At 37.4% G+C, this 13,424-nt stretch overlaps 1 long non-coding RNA gene across 1 annotated transcript in view; it reads right to left on the reverse strand.

Moving 5' to 3' along the window:
- LOC150091511 (uncharacterized) overlaps nt 1-13,424 on the reverse strand; it is a 151,874-nt gene that overhangs the window by 27,060 nt on the left and 111,390 nt on the right. The gene's annotated exons all lie outside the window — the stretch shown is intronic.

Consider the following 13,424-nt stretch of genomic DNA (forward strand, 5'->3'; position numbering starts at 1 on the left):
AAATATTGAAAATTCAAAGAACTGTGCAATCATGCGGATTCACTCGACATTGATGTTATCTGGATACACGGGTAGCTAGAGGTGGCGAGAAAGAAGAATGGCAGACGTCTTCCGCCTATAAAAATTGAAATGCTCTTGCACATCAGCGACTCCATCTGGCTTGGATCTGTTGGAATTCTACTTGCCAGCAGATTTGCCCAGCTTCTGTATATTCTTGTACAGTATTTTGTATATTGTTCTTGAAGTAAGGTTCTACTATTAAAACCATAGTGGTTTACTTATGAGATATCCACATCTTTCCTCACTTCAAGCCCTCGAGGATAGCACAATCGACTTAATCTCTCTCCTCCCTGTACCAGATAGAAAAGGTCTGGGTTCGAATCCTGTAAATGATGCGAAGAATTTTTATAGGCTTTTTTTGTACAGCGCAGCTGATTTGGTAGGTCTCCTGTGAAAGTTGCATGGTTTTTTCTTAGAGAAATTCGGGTTTTTGTCCAGCAAACAATCGGCCACAGAATGCAAGCAATTTACAGACAAAATATATTGTTGCGTCATAGCCTTAGTTTCTTTAGCGTTTAACACACGCCTAACATAATCTAACTTCGCTTCAAATAAAGGCAATAAGATAGTATTAGTCATATAGCGCAAGGAAGCTTCAGGCGCGGGGAAAAAATAATAAATAAATAAACAATCTATATGATTGCTTCCGCACATAAATGGTTGAACCAGACCTTTGGCGAGAACTTTTAAAGTCTCATTCATTTTGTAAACATTGTTTGTTTTATATATTTATTTACTGACTGCTATTACCTTATATATATATATATATATATATATGTACACTGTATGTACATATATACTTGTAAATATTTGCAAATTATAGGGGCGTCCAATAAAATGTTAATAATTGGGATAATATCCCAATATATTATGTCTTCGGATCTTCAATAAATTTAGGATCCACCCTGATAGGTTCTGTGAAGACAAGCCCTACAGGAAGGAAATCCTCAAGAACTGCTACCAGATTATGAACTTATAATACTCACCTGCTTCTGGACAGACTGTTTTTTTTTTTTTTTTAACTTGCCTATTTGTATATGACAAAGACTTTTTGTCTTCATGCAATCATATATTTTGTATATTACTGTATATTTTGTACATTATTGTATATTTAATCCTGTAAAAGTCTCTGATCGAGCACACATGTACTCTTGTTTATTGTACATTGTCTTGTACAGTAGGTCTCATGTGCATAAAAATTAGTCTGTAAATATTCACACCCTTCTGGCACAGAGCCGTCCAGGGGTGACCCAAGGTTTCTTGGGAAATAAACTGATTTTAATAATAATAATTATTATTATTATTATTTGGGATAATGGTTCTGTGAGAATAAATATAAGCAACTTCGGCAGGATATAAGCTTTCTTTTCCAAAATGAGATAGACCATTTCTTGTTTCACATGATTAAAAGAAAGAAAGAATAATGATCTAGCAATTTCTTTTAGTTACTAATAAAATTAACGAATTATATTTATACATTGCTTGTGACACCTGAACCATTAAAAACATGACAAAACCAAAGCGCCAGCGGAGTGCGAACGAAGTTGCTGGGAAATGCGAACTTCCCAACAACAGGACCATCAGTGAGAAAGCTTTAATGGGCTTTCAGAGGCGCATGATATTGGATGTCATATTTGGACAAATATCAACGCGCAATACTGAGCAGTAGTTAAAAATCCATATCTAGCAACGTGTTGCAAATATTAGCATTAGTAGAGGCATATGATGCAAGAAAGCAAGCTTATGCAGCATCAGCCAAAAATAAATAAATAAAAAAAAAAAAACCCTCCCATTTCACCACTCCATTCATTACACATATGCCTGTCCAGCTCAGCCTTAAATTTATTTAGGCTATCAACTTCCACAACAAGAGATGGAAGTCTGTTCCACCAATCAACTACCTCTGGCTAAAGGCAAATTTCCGCACATCTATTCTACAACTGTCTTTCCTCAATTTGAATACACCTCAATCAGATCACTCGCATGTGCCTACTCTCCAGGCGCTGCAATTTGCAGAACTTAAGCCTTTCTTGGTACGAGCACCCCTTTGTTCCCCTCACTAATCTTGTTGCCCTTCTTTGTATTCGCTCTAGCAATTTTACATCCTTCCTAAAATTAGGCCTCCAGACCTGTGCACAGTACTCAAGAAGCATTAAGGTGATTCTGCAGAGAGAGAAAGACCAATTGGACTAGAATCTATACTGACTTGGAGACGACAGATCATGCGAAAACAGTAATATCATCATCACCACCTATCCCTGCATGCCACGAATTTCTATTGTAGAGTTATAGCACACAAGCCATCTTTTACCAAATTTAATGCGTGGTTCATGTGCTGTTCACATGAAGCAGGGAGCACCAAAGCCGGATTGTGGATCAATGGAAAGCTGTATTAGGGATGATGACTCACTGTACACGTCCTTCCCATCGGATGGAAGTATCTAGGTGGGGCGAGCACTTCTGAGCAGAATGTAATGTCCGAAGTGTGAAGTATGCAAATAGCAATGTTATGGTGAGGGTCTTTTAATGGGGTGTGGCCTTGGTTTACTGTTCGCAGTGCGTGAAACTATGGCCGCACACTGTGCCAATTTTGTGGAACTAGATTCTACATCTTTCAAGGCGATAACTCTCCAGTGTAGCAATACAGGACTTTTGGATACATGGTCTGCAGATAACAGCAGCTGGGTAATGCCCATAAAATACAGATTTAACTCAACAGAGTGCAGGAATGAATTTGAGAGGCCAAACTCTAGCGCGTTCAAGAAAACCCTCCGCATTGCTGGAACTCACTCTGCTTTGTAGAAAGAATGGAGTGCCCTATCATATGCATAAAAAATTGGTGAAAAGTCTTCTATAAGGTATTAGTGCAATTATTAAGGCCAAAAGTAGCTGTCTTAAACATGCATGTGTTCTGAACTACAAAACATGTCAGGCTAAATTTTGTGTGGTTGAGTACATACAGTGTTCATTTTAAAAAAGCAACTCATAATCGTTAGTTTCTGTATGTTATTTGTGTGAGATTTTATTGGTCTTTGGAAGGAGCTGATTGAGTCTAACCAGTGAGACCTAACTTTCGGAAAATGAGCTGTTAGGAACGCGGAAAACTGGTGTTCTGGTGTATTGTGCTAGATAAAAATATATTTTTTTTTTTATCAAGAAAGATGTTCTGATCCTTGAACAAAGCATTTTTGCAGTGAAGCATTATTTTGGTAAGAAATTGTATGCATTGTGCCAAGAAGCTTTTCAGTGTTCTCAGGAGTGGAGGTATCAAACGAAACCACAATTACCGCCTTGTTAGAAAGTTTGAGGAGACAGGGTCTGTGTACGATCGAAAGCACCGTCGCAGGCGCATCGTCCTAAAGGACAACGTGCTGTAAGATGTGAGGGTCAGTTTGTTGCAATCCACCTTTAAATCATTATGAAAACTTTCCCAACAGAAGACCATGTCTTTAGGTAGTGCGCAATAAAGCTACACGTTTGCAGCATTTGAGAGCGTATTACATCCATGCCTACCGATCATGTTGCTAGCCTCTGTTACTGTAATTGGCTTAGAGCCTTGTTCATAACAACATTCAATTGTTAGACAAAACTTCCCCCCCCATGAAGTATGGTGGTTTCATCTGGGCGGTTATAATAATAGAATGATCGATTATAGAGTTCAGACAATCATGAAAGTCCATTGCATTCAATTAAAATTGGCATTTGGTTTGCGCTCTCACGGTGCAGGATTATCGGTCCAATATTCTTTGAGGACACTGCGACATCAGAACATTTTAATGGTTTACCGCTTTGCTCGAGGTCGCTGAGAGGTATTCTTGGTTTCAGCAAGACGGAGTCACTTGCAACACTGCGCAAACGACCGTGGAATTATTGCGGGAATATTTTGGAGATCAGTTGATTACAGGGTTTATGGCCCCCATTTCTCTCGACTTATCTTTGCCAGATTTCTTTCTATGGGCCCATCTCAATGGATTAGTTTATGACAATAATCCTCACACCATAGAACAACTGAAAACGAACATCTCAGAGGCTATTGCAAGAATAAATCAAACAACTCTTTGTCGAGTGGAACAGAATACGATGAAACGAGTGAATGCTTGCTTTCAGCAGAATGGTGAGCACTTTCAGCATCTCTTATGAATCGTGTTTAAGTAATTACTTCTTTGGTCTTACATATTTGGTTGTTATTTTAATAAATATTATAAAGTGAAACTCCAGTTGCGTTTTAAAATGAACACCCTGTGTGAAGACTACAATTTTTGGTTCCTCTTAGATGGAATATTTGCTATCCTTGACTAAATTATTCTCTGCCTTCAACTCATACACAGCACGTACTAAGTAAGTACTATAGGTGCTAATACTTTTCGTGTTTGGGGTCTCATAAAAGAATCGTGTTCTAAGGTTTAGATTTGTTAGTTCGAATCATTAAAGATTCTCTTCCTAGACGCTTCTGACGAAACTGAACTTGTTTCCGCTGTGTACCAAACTGTTCTCCAGGCTATGACACTGAAATTCCTATTTTATGTTGAAATTTATCCCGAGGCGGACGTCTGGAATTGCAAGAATAGCGACACATTCTGTAAATACAACGTCCATCCCAAATGTCATCCGTCTGGTAAAGTAATTGCTGAACCAACGTTTTCATCACCTCATGTTTGTTGCTTTTGGTAGCGGAGGAAGGAAGATTCGTACGGGCAACTTCTTGAGACAAGTGAACAACAGTCTTTTGAAGTACTTAAAGGACAGTGAACACTATTACTCTTTGAGAACATTAATGCCAAAACTTTAGCTAAGCGAAAACCAAGTTATTTATGGAAAATGGCTTTAGTGTCGCCTGTACTTATTTGCAGCCAATAAAAACAGCTAGTTTTCAGTCAATCAACTTTTACAGTACGCTTTAAGTTGCCCAAACTGTGATCTGAGGTAAACACTGAAATATCTGTGCACGTGTCAGGGCGTCAGGTGCTTGCTGTTTTGGTTAAGTTTGGATCTAAGCTGATTGGACATATTGAAGTATTTTTATTTTTTTTTAAATATTTTAATACTAAACGCAACCAGAATCATTAATACAGAATCTTGTACTGATTGGGTATTCAGCTTAAAATTATTAATAGAAAAACATGGAAAACACGCATCATGTTTAAAGGCTACGAAAAGTAAAAACAGACTACTCAAGTTAAAAAGTTGCAGTCTCTCTTTCATATATCGTAACGACTTAGGGATACCGTTAACTGTTTAGGCAAAACCGAAAGAGCGACGGTTTCGGAAATACTAGAAACGAAAGCAAAACTTATCGTATTCAAGTTATTAAATAAGAAAAATATATTTAATTAACTAAAGTAAACAGAATTTAAATTAAAACTATTTTAACTATTTAAATAAGATAGTGTAAACTCAAAACTCTACGCAACACTCAAAATTTCGTGACCATGACCCACACTGTAACCTCCATTTCACTTGAAATATAGTTTTTATTTCTCAATTAAAACTGGAAAAAAAAAATTAAAGATATTACTAAGGGTACTTTAAAATTAAATCAGGTTTCCTTTGTAATTCAATAAGAAAACAAAGCTGAAAACAAAAGTTTTCCAGTTATCCTTCCCTGCAATCAAAAACCAACCAACCAGAAAGCAGATATTATTTTAGAGTGTATGTCTGATTTTTGCAGAATCGGATTATAGTATTTTTCCACCGTTCTCCCAGTTCAACGGTGTTTCACACAAGCAAATGATCCTGTACTATTGAGAAGATAAAGCGCATCAAATTCATTTCACCCATCTCTTCGGCTGAACAAAAATAAAACAAGATAAAAATGAAATATGACTCAGCTGTGATTTCATGCGGCGCGCGCGCGCGCGCACTCACGCACACACTCACACACATACAGTACACACACACACAGAAGAAAAGGGAGTCCTTCACGACCTCTTCGCACACCAAAATAAATAGGTTCTCATAGAATACGATGGCTTTACATCTGGGAACTGAAACCAGCTCCTGTTACCGCAAAATTGCTGAACACTACTGAGAAAATACGTGATGAAATATAGGATTAGATTTACAGAAGGGTCAAGTATTTCCCCTTATTCACAAAGCCATTAAAACTTTAATATCAGACAACCAATTACAATTGAATATAAGTGGTGGTTTGATATATAAAACAAGTGGTGGTTGCAACTTGCGTTTTCATTTTTGAAACTTTCCAAATAATTACATATAATGGTTTAATAAGGTTTCATTTATTAAACCAAGTCAAATCACGTTGAATTAATCCATTTCGAAATTGTTTGAAGATGATGATTTAACAGCATATCTTTGCATAAAATATTGAAAGATTGCTGATATGCTTAATATGGTTTTTGCCAACAATATACAAAGTTGTTAATTTTAATTTTTAAGCAAATAGATGAACAAAATATTGCGTCATAACTTTACGAGTACAATACTGGAAAAAAGTGTTTGATAAATTTAAGAATATGAAATAAACTTTACTTATTTTTCTACAAAATATACGTTAATTAGTAGTGCAGCGTATCCACATCTTTTAATTACCTCATTGCATCTGCTTTGAAACTTTTTCCCATAAATGCTTTATAACCACAATTAAGTTTTTATTTATCGTTGGCTGTGGTTGATAAGTTTTAAGTTGCATTCTAGGATCCTCCTTATATTCCTCAATGGGTTTTAGCTCAGTGGAAGCGACTGGGTGCTCCATTAAAACAAACTATTTAATTTCTTTGTGAACACTCCTTGGCTTGTTGTACTGTGGACAGGTATCAAATCACGTTGAAAAATGAAAAGTACGTCTAGAAAATATTCTGAAAATCAAAAAAGTAATCCTTCGTGAAGAACTTCTTGGTATTCATGTGGGTTAATGGGTTTTACAACAATATCAGGAGATACTGTTGGAAAACCACGGATCGTTACCCTGTCTGTATGTTTAACGCACATTCGTATGACCAAGCTGTAATTCCACAAACTTCTTTCTCCTACAGAGAACTCAACAGAACACACATTATAAAAAAACTTGATCCAAAAAAATGCAATATCCATTTTAATAAATTTCTTCACCCATATTAATCTTTGCTCCATTTAGCATAAGCTTTTCCTTTGGAATACAAGAAAAATAAAGTTCTAATCATTTACCAGTTATTAAATTCACTTTATGAAGTAGAATCAGCTTTTCTTTAAACTCAACCGACAAACACTTCGTGTCCATTTCGATACTGCTACACTGTTCTCTCTCTTTATTTTGTTAGGAGACCACATAAGTTGCTTTAATCCGTGCATACCGAGATAATTAAAAAAAATTAAATTTTTGTTTCAAATTTATAAACAAGTTTTTTGTTCATCTATTTTCTTAAAAATTAAATAAAATTAAAATCGTTATTTGAATATTGCTATCAAAACTTATTTTAAGCATATCTACATAATAATATTTAAATTTTTCCAATATTCATTTTGAAAATAGTTTTTTCAAACTTATTTTAATTTTTTAATTGTGTTCAATTGATTTTTAACTGTAATCATTTTGCGTTATTGTTATATTCGTTTAAATTTCTGGAGAGTAGCATACGGAAGTGTTCTCTTATTTCTCTTATTCTTCTACAAGTATTTCCTGCAAAATACATTTGTTAAATGATAAACTTTACACATTGCCAGGAATATTCTGCAAGTTTTGGATGAAGTTGCATTGATTTTAAATCGAAACTAAACAATATTCATACAGCTGCTATAAAGGTAATTCGCACTTGTCTCGCTCATGCAAAGAAACAACAAAACACGATGTATCTAACAAAGCATTCACTAAGATACCGACTGCAGAGGTACTTCCATTCTAAGCGATATATGTGGCTCGAATGATGCTTTATGCCTGGATCCAAAATTACATTTTTTCAAGTGCCATGTCCGCGTATTTAGTACTATACTCACTGGCCAAAAAATTAGAAACTTTTTGCAATTGGCATCAACGAATAAATGTACGGTATGCAAATACCAGTTTTCACATGGTATGATCGTAGGTTCCTTTGCGTCAGATAAATATTGTACCCTTTCCTGGGCGATTTTAGTACATCTGGTCATGGGAAAGCGGAAAGGAATTTTCAGGAAGGTGCCATTGTTGGAACACGTTTAGCTGGAGTCAAAATTGAGAACACAAAGGAAATCGCACCAGTCATTCCCTTTGTTTTCGCAATGAACTATCTCAAAAGTGTACACACACACACACACACACACACACACACACACACACACACACACACACACACACACACACACACACACACACACACACACACACACACACATTTAAGAGATATATACTTTTGAGACCCATTTCCAACCGAACCATGCTGCAGGAATTGAAGAATCCGAGATCTGGTTGCGCCTATACGAAATCCACTTCTTTTTGTAAAAAATTGAAAGATTCAATTGGGGTGGTGCCTGGACTGTGGTGTACAAAAAGATCAAGTGGTCTAATGAGTCTTGATTACACTTTTTTTGCACCAATGGTAGGATGAAAGTGCGGGATAAACTTCATGAAGCCATATATCCAGACTGTCTCGTGTCCACCCCTCAAGCAGCTGGAGGTGGTATCATAGTATGGCGTATGTTCTGTTGGTACGGACTGGGTCCGGTCGTACTGTTAGAAAGTTATATTCATGCTATGAATATCCTGTCGTATCAAAACAACTTCACCCTGCAATTTTCATTTTTTCCCGGGTTGGGATGGATTCTTTCAAGACAACGAAATTATCCACCATTCAAAAACTGTATCTGAACGGTTCGAGGACCATTCCGAAGATTTCCAAGGTCCATCCTGGTCGCTTAATTCTCCAGAGCTGAATCTAATTTATAATATCCAGGATATGATGGCAGTTCAACTTCGCAGTTCTCTACCGACATCAGCTGACAAATATCCTGATGGAAGAATGGTCAAATCTGAAATTAGACTTCCTTGTCCACTTTGTGGATTCCATACGACATGTACGGGTTGGAATTAGAGAAAAAAAGTTGCCCCTACTAGATACCGAATAAAAGTTTTTTTTTTTTTTTTTTTGGCTACTGAGTGTGTGGTGGGTTTGTATTTTGTACTGGATTGATTTTCACGCCACAAACAACTATTGCTGCTACTCAATAGAGTTTTGCCAATGCGCGGGACAATTAAAACATTACAGAGAACTTTGCGCAGCACCAATCTCCTCAAATTCTAAATCCAACCTGCTAATCGGTAATGTCCTTGGGCCATCTCTACTGTCAAATATTGCTCGAAACTCTCACTGCATCATCAAAATTACTCCTTTCTCCTTAATCTTTCTCCTTTAAACCTGTAAATCAATCCACAGAAATCAAAGCTAGTAATATTTTCACGGAAGAAATTCCCTGCTACTAATGTCTTTGCTATCGAAGGTGTCAACATCCAGAACGTGTCGGCGCATTGCGATCTTGGAATCTGGATCGATTGTAACTGCTCTTCCATCAATATGTGGACTTCCTGCTCATGAAATCGGTCCGGCTCTGCTCGAAAGTAAAAACGCAGCTACACTACATCAGCTGCCCGGCGACTGTCAGAAAATATATTCGTCATGCGCATATCCACGTATCCTGTTTGGTGTAGAGAAAAGGTCGTCAGTTGCGCCAACAACAGTCAAAAAGGCTATCATTAGAGAGTACTGGCTTCCTCGAAACTTCGCCTTCCCCGTCATGCTACAGCCACCTCAATGGCAAGAGAAGGTAGCACTATTTGTCTTCCGCAAGTCATGAACAATGCTCTTCTCAGTAAAAATACTCACGTGGACAATCTCAGAACCGAACTGAACTTTTGAACAGAATTTCTCAAAGCCGTCTCGGTGAAAATCCTATCATATTAGCACGCTTCACTCTCTCTCTCGTTGGCAGATTTCTCCTGACTCAGATGCTCCCGTTGATCCAGTTCCTCGAATGCGATCTTCACACCTTTGTGCAAGATTCGCATTACAGGAGGATCCTGTGTAAGATGCCCGGTGGTTGATCAGATCTTCTAAGCGTTTCAGATTCTAAATTGTCGGAAACAAGTCGGGTTGGATATCGACGTTGAAACAGTTTCCCGGTCGTAATTTTATGATTCTTTGTATAAAATACTTGTTAGTATGTTTGCAAGATATCAACTTTCGAGAATATTTTACAGCAGTTTATACGTATTAGAATTTATATGTTCACTATATTAGTTTTTCTAAATGTTACATTATATTTAAAGTACCTGAGTGATCTATTTTTATAATCTCCTGGTGTAATGTAAGCCCCTTGGCACATTAGCGTGAGAGCATTATGTACTAAGTTATTGTACTTCCCTTTAGTCCATAATAAAGATCATTCGTACAGTAGACAGAGAAACTTCATATTTTAAACACTGTGTTACGAATAAAATACAACTTATCGGCTCAATTTAGTCCGTAAATTGTGCCCGATATAGTTTTCGTTCGATGTGGGTCGAGGACCTCAGTTCGTTTATTTCTGGTCAATGTAAAAAAATGTGTGCAGAGCACGCATAGCGGAAGTTAAGTGAAACTTCTTTAGAATCTTTTGAAATGCTTACATTTTCAATGTTACAGTGGTTTTATAATTTATAACTGTTTTATAAGTTTATTACAAAGTTTTTACAGATCTCTCCTTTGTACTCAATGGTGGAGGTGGTAAGGACGCATACGTGCAATGTGTCCTTACCACGCTCACTATTAGTGTTCGGCACGTCAGTGGCCGTGATGTAGGGGTACTTATTGCGACTTGCGTCGCTGCTACATACGGCGCCGCGTCGCTCGTGCCTGGAATCATTTCATGATTCCAGGCTCGTGACACGAGATGATTCGCGACACGAAATGATTCCTCGGTGCAGCCGAGGAATCATTTCGTGTCGCGTTTTCGTGGCGATTTTGTCAATCCACGGACGCAAGTTACTTCCATTGAAAACTGCCTGGGGCGCGCCTAAAGAAGTTTCACTTCAAAAGTGTCTGGCACTATGACAGCTCTAGCCATCAGCTGCATTTTATTGGTTGAATGGACTATCTTTAAAAAGCGATCCTTACATGCTTCTTTTAAACAAAATTCCTTAATTGTGGCAGACATTGTAGGAAAGAAAAAAAATGTAAGTGGAAAAGCAGAAACAGTGATATGATTATGTTGCAACCGATAATTTTGAGCGCAAAGCCAAAAGCTGCGAGAAAGTGATTTCTCTCACACTACAACGCCTTGCCGTTAACCGTCACTCAACATTTGACTGGAGAAAATGAGCATCCATTTCCATCGCTGGACATCGAAAATACGTACTATACGGGTTAGCAATTCACTTCTTTGCCGTTCCCAATAAAGCAAGAGACTTTCTTCTGTAGCCAGCCTTACTTAATTGTGGCGACCATCTTTCAAGCGGACTTGTTTGGAACTTAATAACCGTGCTGGATCAAGCATGTACGTGTAATAAGAACACAGTAGCCGCTTATTATCTAATATTAGGTTACTTTCGTCTCGATTTTAATTATGATGTAGTAAAGACAAAAGCGAGTGTGAGAGAGGAAACTGAGACGTTGGCTGGAGAGAGAGAGAGAGAGAGAGGGGGGAAAGAGGATAAAGTTTTCTTTGTTTTCTGTCAAATTAAATTAAGCGTGTTTTTGTAAAAGGCGGAGAATTTCTTAAGAGCGTAGAGATAATAACAGTTAAAACTACATAATTAGATATGCTCGTGGTCGGAGCAAGATTTCAATTTGGAAACACACACTCAAAGAAATCTGGAAATATTTTAGTGATTAATATTTGCTACAACTATAAAAACATGTTAACAATGACCACAAAACTCAATTTTTTTTTCATTTGTTCATTCTGATATTAATTTATTGCATTTAAGCATTGTAATATGAGAGAGAGAGAGTGATGTTGTTGTTGTTTATTAGGCGCATTAGCAATTTAGTACCTGTATATATATTATCTATGTAAATTGCGTGTGTTCACAACTGGTAAAATTGCTGTTTCCTATACGAAAAACCTAGTTTCCGGTTGAAAAAAATGCTACCTTCGCCTAAGACCGACTAACTCAGCCACGTTGTTAAAAAAGGCCAGTTCCCATAAAAATTCCTTTCGTCATCGACGGGATTCGAATTCGAGGCTTTTTGTTTTTCACCTGGTGTGGGAAGGACGGTGATTCTACCAACTGTGCTACCTATAAGGGGAAAAGGAGGGATAGAGAGAAAAAAAAAATAAAAAGGAGAGAGAGAGAGAAGAGAATAGAGAAAATGGGAGTGAAAGGAAAACAAAGTTGGAGAAATTAAGGAAGAATAAGAAAGAGAGAGAGAGAGAGAGAGAGAGAGAGAGAGAGAGAGAGAGAGAGAGAGAGAGATTAATAGGAGACAAGAAGAAAAATTGGGAAAAATTCCTAATTGAAAGTAATGAGTATAGATTGGACACTAACAGTCATATCGCCTTCGTAATGACGTTGCCGGCTGGCTTCACGCTTTCCCAGTTCCTCTACCGACCATTACCATCTGGGTGACTTGAAGTGCGTGCCTTACCGAAATAGGTTAATCGATAAATCACTCCTACGAAAGTTTGAGTAAAAGGACAAAAAACTTCAATGTTAACCAGATTCCTCGCAGAATCTCATTTCTACGTAATATGTATAATTTCTTGCTTTCGGCAGGATTTATCATCTGTTTAACACACGCGGCGCTATCTACGGTTTTTCAATGTAATAAAATAGGTCACGCTCGTTCTGATTATGCGTAGGCGGGGATCACTGGAAAACTAACTGAAAGTTACTTTGGACTTAACCCGATATTAAAGAAATTGCGGTTTATTTCTTTTTTATTTTGTTAAGTTGCTAAGGTAAACTGTCAACAATTTAAGCGGGATTGGTTAAGTGGGACTGCATCAGTCAAAATACAGTATCAAATATAACTTAGTTTTTAAAAGATATGCTACTCTTCCTGTATGACTGGCGTAATAATTTTATACCAGAAATCATACAAGGATACGCTAGTTTATTCACACAGTTGCGTCTGTACCGATTTCAAAACGACAGGTAAAAATTTTAAAAATCAATGCAATGGAAGCACACGGGTTCTCCCCCACTCAAAAAATTTCGGACACAACTTTCAGCTGCAAGATTATGCCACCATTTTTGGGATCCTGAAGGAATTTTGTACATTCACTGCTTGGAACACAAGCAGACACTCACTGGGGAGTCAAATCAAATGCACCCCTACTGTACAACCTAAGGGATGTCATAAAGGAAAAATGCCGTGGAAAACTTTACAGAGGTGTGTTGCTTCTTCAGGACAACGCACCACTGCACAGGTCACATGCTGTTGCGGCTGCTTTCAGAGACTGACTTTACAGAACTT

Source organism: Mastigoproctus giganteus, chromosome 1, assembly GCF_048544385.1.
Source record: "Mastigoproctus giganteus isolate SK-2022 chromosome 1, ASM4854438v1, whole genome shotgun sequence".
Lineage (NCBI taxonomy): Eukaryota > Metazoa > Arthropoda > Arachnida > Uropygi > Thelyphonidae > Mastigoproctus > Mastigoproctus giganteus.